Raw genomic sequence first — 8,945 nt, 5'->3', positions numbered from 1 at the left:
TTTTAATCTATTGTTAGAACTGATTGTGTTTTCATATCTATCATTTCCTTTCAGACTCTTACTGCAGGAAATATTAGCATATTTCAGCAAAAATTCTTGCAGCAGAATTATGCCACATGGTGATAATTCTTTTCATTGGAAGAATGAAATTGGAAGTTTGGGCCACTCCTGTTCATGACATTATGTATCCATGGCTTCTCTCCTTGGTGATTTTCCCTAGTTCATAGGCTAACAAGCTCAGGACAAGAAATGGGTACATGAGTTTTATAGAGGCCAGGGGGATTTGCTATGACAAACCTAACGTGCTATATTAAATTTATTAGAAAGATCCCAAATAGAGGCCTCTCAAGATGTCAACTCAATCTGTGGAGTTTACTACCATGGAGAAAGTGTCTCTAGAGCAGGAGAAAAAATTGGTGCAGAAATAAATGATCTGATGTCTGGGTGTGTAGGAAAAAAACCCCAAACCTTATTTTCCAGGTAGCATTCTATGGAAGCTCCCAATAGCATGGCCACCTGGTACCCATGAAGCAAGGTAGCAAAGAGCTTACCCTGGTTACAACCGGGATGTGGCAGCCAGTGCTTACATTAAAGCTACACATTTCTCTCACTGGGAACGTTGAACCTTGGAGGAATTAAAAATGGATACATGAGCTTATCAGAGGTACCAGATGATCAGCTTCTAGAATATCATCTTTCTTTTTTCAGTCCTGAAGATCTCTTAGGCCAAAAAATATAAATTTTAAAAAGATAAATGAAAACCCTGACCACTTGGCTACTTCTCAAGGCCCAGAAGGGACTTGTTTATCTTTTATAACAAAGCAAAACTTCAGAAAAATTCTCTGGTCACATGGTACAGCTCTCACTCCATTTGCACCAGATGATAAAACCTGCTCAAAGAGTGAGTGGTGAAAGGGTGGCAATACAGAGGGATTTTTTTACAGGAAAACAAAGACAGTGTCTCATAAGTATATTTTAAAAAAAATTACATTGGAAAGGTGAAAAAAATTACATACGAAAAAATAAAACTGTTTAATTGGGTCAATAGTCATAGGTGTTACACTGGGATTTATAATCAATGAACATGGGAGATGGGGGGGGGGGGGGAAGCAACCCTCTGGAGAGCACCAATAAAGTTACAGGAGCACTTGAAAGTTTAATTTCCTTAGAAAGTGTGCTTGTAACAATGTTCATGAGAAAAGAACTCAGTTCCCAGTCAGGGCCATTGTCTGTGGCGTGTGCACTTGCTCAGCACAATTGTGTGGGTCTCCGGGAACTCCAGCTTCTTCCCGTATGTCAGAGATGTGCAACACGGGTGAATGGGCCTGGCTACAGGGTCCGTCTGATCTGCGTGAATGTGCTCTGTGATGGAAGGGGCCCTGAGCTGCTGAGTTGGACTCCAGCTGCCCCACGACCATGAACTGCAAAGGAAAACAATGATCTTATTTGTTTTCATTAGTCTTTTTCAAATGTATGTGTAGCTCACATTTATTTCAGTGTTTAATATTAGAAGTGTCCTTTTCGCTCTGAACTGCCATCTTCCAGTAATTCGCCAAAATGACTAACACAGAGGGAAGGAGGAAGGCCCCCTGCTATATGTTCTCTAGGCCTTTTAGAAAATATGGAGCTGTTCCTTTGGCCACATACATGCGAATCTACAGGAAGGTGATATTGTGGACATCCAGGGAATGGGCTGTTCACAACGGAAGGCTCCACAAATGTTACCAAGACAAAACTGGAGGAGTCTACAGTGTCACCCGCATGCAGTGGGCATTATTCTGAACAAGCAAGTTAAAGACAAGATTCTTGCCAAGAAAATTAATGTACATATTGAGCATATTAAGCACTCTAAGAGCCGAGATAGCTTCCTGAAACGTATGAAGGAAAATGATCAGAAAATGAAGCCAAAGAGAAAGCACCAGCCTGCTTCACCCAGAGAAGCACACTTTGTGAGAGCCAATGGGAAGGAGCCTGAGCTGCTGGAAGCCATGAATTCATGGCATGATAAGTGTAAAAAAACCCCACAAAAACACACAAAACCTGCATTGATAAAAATGTTTCTCTTAATTGAGTAGAAGTGTGGCATCCTTTCCCCCCAAAATAAAGAAAACTTTGTTTTCTAATATATATATACATACAGTTTTCTAATATATATATACATATACATACACACATACGTATACGTATACGTATATGTATATGTATATGTATATGTATATGTATATGTATATGTATATGTATATATATTAGTGGCCCCGTGCATGAAATTTGTGCACAAGGAGGGGGGGTGGTGTCCCTCAGCCCAGCCTGCATCCTCTTCAATCTGGGACCCCTTGGGGGATGTTCGGCTGCAAGTTTAGGGATCGGGCCTAAATTGGCAGTCAGACATCCTCTCGCAATCTGGGACCACTGTCTTTTAACTGCTCACCTGCCTGCCTGCCTGATCGCCCCTAACCACTCTGCATGCCAGCCTGCTCACCCCCAACTGCCCCCCGGCACTGGCCTTCTCACTGGTAACTGCCCCCCCTTGCCAGACTGCTTGCCCCTAATTGCCCCACCAAGCCAGTGTGATTGCCCCCAACTGCCCTCTCACTGGCCTGATCACCCCCATTACTCTGCGGCAACCCCACCACCACCATGGCTTTGTCCTGAAGGTATCCTGGTCTAATTTGCATATTACCCATATATATATATATATATATATATATATATATATATATATATATATATATGAAGTGTTTTGGGTCTTTATTTAAAAGTTTGGCAATATTTTTGTAATTAGAAATATGCTGTAGGAATTTAGCTCTTGCTGGTATAATTAACCTGTGGTAAGACTGGTTTAATTATATGTCATTTTGTTAAATCTGCAGTTTCTAAGAATCTCTGGGCAATATTAGGGCAGGACTGAGTGCACATATGGGGTTCAGTGCTATCTGCAGTATATATATATATATATATATATATATATATATATATATATAAATTATTGATTTCAGAGAGGAAGGGAGAGGGAGAGAGATATAGAAACATCAATGATGAGAGAATCATTGATTGGTTGTCTCCTGCATACCCCCCACTGGGTATTGAGCCTGAAACCCTGGCATGTGCCCTTGACCGGAATCAAACCTGGGACCCTTCAGTCCACAAGCTGACACTCTATCCACTGCACCAAATCACCTAGGGTACAGTCCCCTGGGATAATGGAACTATAATTTGAGATGTGTATAAATATTTTTACCCACCTTGTTAAAATGCGTTTTGAGTCATTATTTGTAGGTAACAGTGAAACAATGTGAAAAATGCCTAAGTAATATTCTTAGGCCTATCTGTTTTCTTGGAAGCTTCTAATTTGAGCAGGGTATTCCCAGATTCAGTGTCATTTCCCCTGGCCAGTTACCCTTCCTCATTTCTCATAGCCCATGGTCAAATGACAGCCAGAGCAATGGGGAAGTAGAATCAATCAGATATGTCCAATATCCTTAGCTATTCATTTCATTCTTTATTCATTGTTTTGGAAGCCACTCAAACCCTTTTATATATATAAAAGCCTAAGTGAACATCTGACCATTTGACCACCTGACTGGTAGCTATGATGTGCACTGACTATCAGAGGGCAGACATTCAATGCAGGAACTGCGAGCTATAATGATTTGGCAGCTATGGTACTCAAGTGACACACCTGGAACCAGAGAGGAGGGAGCCTGATTCTGAGGTGTGTCACAACCACCTTCTCACAATCCAGGACCCCTGGGGAGGGGAGGGGAGGGAAGATGTTGAAGAGCTCATTTTGGCCTGATCCCTGCAGGCCAGGCTGAGGGAACCCATCAGTGCACAAATCCATGCACCAGGCCTCTAGTGTATATATATATATATATTTTTTTTTTTTTTCTCCTCCTCCTCCTCCTCCTTCTCCTCCTTCTCCTCCTCCTCTTCCTTCTTCTTCTATTTCTTCAATGGTCACCCAACTATATGTTCTTATTGGTTTGAGAGAGAGAGAGAGAGAACATTGATGTGATAGAGAAACATGGACTGGTTGCCCCCCCTATGAGCCTTGGCCGTATATTGAACCCACAACCTAGGTATATGCCCTGGCCAGGAATTGAACCTGCAACTTTTTGGTATATGGGATCAACCAACTGAGCCACTTGGCCAGGGCTCAACCACTTTTAGGAATGAAATCGTTATCATAAATCATTAAGCAGTATGTGTGTAGTTGTGTTCTAGGAGAAATTACATTTCTTCTAACATGATACTTAACATCATTGGAATTTATTTGAAACACTCACCTCCATTTTCTGTCAATTTGACGATGTGTCAAAACCTATTTCCTTGAAAGTGACCAAAATCATCAAAATTAATCACCAAGAGCTCTTATCATTGAATATTAAATTACATAAAGTCCTCCGAGAATTAGACAGTGCTTAAACCACAAGAGGGTGTGGTTGTGGTGTGGACCATGTGGATATCATTGGAGCCTTGGCTGTCTGCCCAAAGCATGCTCACACAGCCATGCCGGGCACACCAGCCATCTGAGAGAGGCTGCCTTTAAGTGAAACCGTGTAACAATGTGGGCTGTGTGGCTCCCTCACAGCAGCCACTTTTGTGTTGAGTATGTCTTTTAAAAGTAGTGCTCCAGCAAACCAAGGAAACAATCTCACTGTCAGATTGGGATCTGCTGACAATGAACTTGGAGTGGAGTTTTAGAAGTATAATCAGAATCACAGGAGATACCAGTCTGCTGAACTTAAAAATGGGTTATTAACAAAAGCAAAACCTGCCAGTAGTCTGCAATTGCCCAGCTTCTGAACTATACCTATAGCCCTGAGTCAGTCATCAGACTGGCACTGGTTTTCTAGAATATATATACTCTGTGGTGAATATATATACTCTTCTACCAAAGAACGTCCCTCAGGCATAAACTTCCTACTCATGGACTCTCTCCTCACTCAGAGGCTCAGTGTAAACACTCTAAGCACTTTTTAAAAATGTAAGTAAGGAGAGAGCAAACATTCCAGTTATTATTAGCTCCTGTTTGATTATTGGCACGAATGGAATGTTTTTGGAAAGCACTTTAAAAATGTATTTATTTATTTTTCAGTCTTAGGACTTCCACTCTGGGCTACCTGAGGTCAGGTCATTTTGAACGTTTGAGTTAAAGAGCCCCAGGAAAAGAAAATTCAATTACTTTTCTGTGTGGGTGAGTGACAGAACAATTCATCATAACAACTAATACAAACGTACTTACTTCTCTAAACATCAGCCCTTTGAACCAAGCACAATGCTGGCATTTGTGCTGTCGCCTCAGCTTTTTCCTGGTTTTGGTTCACCGAGCCCTTTACTAGTATATCTGGGCAGAATTTAAGCCCATTGGTGAGGGAGTCACAGTCATGTGACAACATAGAGCAGAGATCTGACAATTAGCTGAAATACTTGATGTGCAGATGAATAAGTTCAGTAATTTGGGTTACTACTTGGAGGTAAATATGCAAACCAACCAGAGAGAAAAAGAGATGGGTAAAATTGGAGGCTTCATTCATTAACATGCACTGTGCAATCTGGGGATGAAAATATAAATATATCCAAAAGCCAAAAAGGAATCAAGGTGTGATTATTCGTTTAAAAAGGAGAGTCACCTGGGACCCTTTGAAGTTCTCTTGACTTATAGTAAGATATTTTTAAACATTATCTTGAAATAAAAATTTCCCCATTTCTGCCCAAATGGCATGGCTCAGTGGTTGGACGTCAACCTATGTACCAGGAGATCATGGTTTGATTCCAAGTCAGGGCAAAAGGCCCTGGTTGTATGCTTGATCCCCAGTGGGTTTCTCTCTCATCATTGATGTTTCTGTCTTTCTCTCCCTTTCCCTCTCTCTCTCCAATCAATAATATATATATTAATATATATATTAACCAGAATTGTGTTAAGAAAGCAAAGAGAAATAAATAAGAGTTTCCCATCCCAAAATGACGTTCTTAAGTTTCCAAGAAGAAAGCCATAGCTCTAGTAGGTTTGGCTCAGTGGATAGAGAATCAGTCTGTGGACTAAAGGCTCTGTTCCAGTCAAGGGCACAGACTGCAAGCTCCTCCCAGCCCGGGCCTGGTCAGGGCTCGTGCAGGAGGCAACCAGTCAATGTGTTTCTCTCACATTGATATTTCTCTCTGTCTTGTTCTCTCTTCCACTTTCTCTAAAATCAATGGAAAAATATTCTCAGGTGAGGATTAAAAACAAAACAAAAATACGGCCACATTGGAGGCAAGGCAAGAGTTTATGCCTTGGAAGGAGGGGAAAGGAGGAATGAAGTCACCTGAGTATATGGTTACTCTTGGAGGCTCATGGGAAGGATACTGGGAATGGAGAGGACAGGCAGGTGGCCAGAACACACACTGTGTGGAAGCCAAGCCATGCCCATAGGTCCTGGCATTGAGGGTGGTGGGCAGTTGCTGTTTCTGTTCTCATTGGATAGCATCCTCATTGACCCCTGCCTGCCCACTGCTTACACACAAGGTGCCCATCTCTTCAAAAACCTGCTGAGCCCCAGAAATGCCTCATATTTCCTCCTCTGAATAGCCAAACTATGTAATTCTCCCCAACACAGAGTGGCTTTTCACTATTCAGCAATACTATTAGAAACCAATTCAAGCCCCTGTATGTGGGTGAAGTTGAATGATAAAATACACCTCCCATTTCAAATTTCTTTTTTTCTTTTCTTTTTTCTTTTCTTTTCTTTTCTTTTCTTCTTCTTCTTCTTTTTTTTTTTTTTTTTTTTTTTTTTTTTTAGTAAATCTTTATTGTTTATATTATTACAAATGTTCCTCATTTTATTTCCCCTTCCATTGCTCCCCTCCACCAGGTTCCCACCCCACCCTCTGCCCTTTCCACACCCCCATTGTCCTCATCCATAGGTGCAGTTTTTGTTCAGACTCTTCCCGCACCCCCACTCCCTTTTTCCCTGGGAATAGTCAGTTCACTCCCCTTCCATACCTCTGATTCTATTATATTCACTAGTTAATATTGTTCATCAGGTTTTTTAATTCCCTTGGCTTTTAGTTTCACTTGTTGATAGTTATGTATTTGTTTATCATAATTTTTATCTATATCTTCTTCCTCTTCCTAAAGAACCCCTTTCAGCAATTCATATAATTCTGGTTTGGCGGTGATGAACTCCTTTAGCTTTTTTTTATTTGTGAAGCTCTTTATCTGGCCTTCAATTCTGAGTGATAACTTTGCTGGGTAGAGTAATTTTGGCTATAGGTTCTTGTTATTCATCACCTTGAATATTTCTTGCCATTCCCGTCTGGCCTGCATGGTTTCTGTTGAGAAATCAGCTGACAATCATATGGGTGCTCCTTTATAGGTAACTACCTGCTTTTCTCTTGTTGCTTTTAATATTCTCTCTTTGTCTTTTGCTCTTGGAATTTTAATTATGATGTGTCTTGGTATGTTCCTCTTTGGATTCCTTTTGTTTGGGGTTCTGTGTGCTTCCTGGACTTGTAAGTCCAGGTGGAGGAAGTTTTCTGTCACTATTTCTTTCAGTATGTTTTCAGTATCTTGCTCTCTCTCTTCTTCTGGGACCCCCATAATTCTGATGTTGGTTCGTTTGAAATTGTCCCAGAGGTTTCTTACACTATCTTCAACTTCTGGATTCTCTTATCTTCTTGCTTCTGTGGAGGAGTGTCCTCTGGCTCTTTGTGTCCAAATCTTTGACTTGATTCTTACTATCTTCCATTCTGTTTTTAGGACTCTGTATAATAATATTTTTTATTTCAGACAATGTATTCTTTATTTCTAGTTGATCCCTTTTCATATCCTCATAGGTCTCATTTATTTTATCGGCCTTTTCTAGGAAACTCTTGAAAAACCTTATAAGTGTGATTTTGAACTCTATATCCAGTCGCTTCTTGTCCTCCATTTCTTTTGTTTGTGATCTGTTTCCTTTTCTCTGCATTTTCACAGCTTCCCTGAGTTGGTAGGGTGGCTTTGTGTGCTAAGGTGCCCTATATGGTTCAGTGGGTCAGCCTCCCAGTTACCTGAGGTGGACAGTCTTGGTTGTGTGTGCAGTCTTGTTGTTAAGCCTTGCTTATTGTTGGTATCACTGGGAAGCATTGATCTCCAAGCCAATTGGCTATGAGGATCAGAAGTGTCTCAGCTAGGAGGGTTTCTGTATTCCACTTGGATGGGGTAGAGTCTTGGGGTGGCACAACCAAGCTTTGGTGAATCCCGAAGATTGTTTGCAGGCGTGCACACCTCTTTGGTATAGGTGCAGACAAGCTTTAGATTCCTGTCTGCCCCTCCCTAGGAGAGTCCTATTCACAGTGAACGAGAAAGCTAGCCACTGGAGGGGCTTCTGTGCTCCACTTGGATGGGGCGGAGTCTCGGGGTGGTGCAGACAAACTTTAGTCAGCCCCTCCCTACTAGGGTCTGGTTTCTGAGTCCTGTAGTAATGGCCGCTGGCTTCACCTCCGAGAGATCTCTGCCCACTGCCTGACAGTCTGGCCTCTCCCTGTCTGGGGCCATCTATCAGCACAATAGTTTTTCTCTGCACAAGAAAGCCAGCCGTGCATTAGCTGTCCGCCCTCTCCGTGCAGGGAGTAAGATGGCAGCGAACTCGGCCTGCCCTCTCCGCACTCCGCAAGCAAGCCAGCAGTGAAGTCTGCGGTAGCCTTTTCACGCGCACAGTTCTCCGCACCTTCACAGTTTCTGAGGTTCAGTGTGCCTTCTCTCTCCTTCCCAGATGGTAGAGCCTCAGCCAGCCGTCCAGCACTTCAGTGCAATGTTTCCCCTGTTTTCCATTTCTAAATTCAAATTTGTTGTGGTAGGCTGCATTCCGGTGACTACCATATGCCACCATCTTGGTTTCTCTCCATTTCAAATTTCTGTTACTTCTAATCAAATTTACATGAAGGAAGTCAATCTACATCTTTCCAGAAACATAACTACTCCATAA

At 41.9% G+C, this 8,945-nt stretch overlaps 1 pseudogene across 1 annotated transcript; it reads left to right on the top strand.

Annotated features, from left to right (window-relative positions):
- The first annotated feature begins 1,548 nt into the window (after nt 1–1,548).
- Nucleotides 1,549–2,075, top strand: LOC311615482 (large ribosomal subunit protein eL21-like; annotated as a pseudogene). Its single transcript has one exon. The product of its transcript is annotated as a large ribosomal subunit protein eL21-like (transcript).
- Nucleotides 2,076–8,945: the final 6,870 nt, after the last annotated feature.

This window comes from Pipistrellus hanaki (genome assembly GCF_964339955.1).
Source record: "Pipistrellus hanaki genome assembly, chromosome: 2".
Classification (NCBI taxonomy): domain Eukaryota; kingdom Metazoa; phylum Chordata; class Mammalia; order Chiroptera; family Vespertilionidae; genus Pipistrellus; species Pipistrellus hanaki.
The sequence above is the reverse complement of the archived record's forward strand: the minus strand, read 5'-3'. Positions and strand labels throughout refer to the sequence as shown.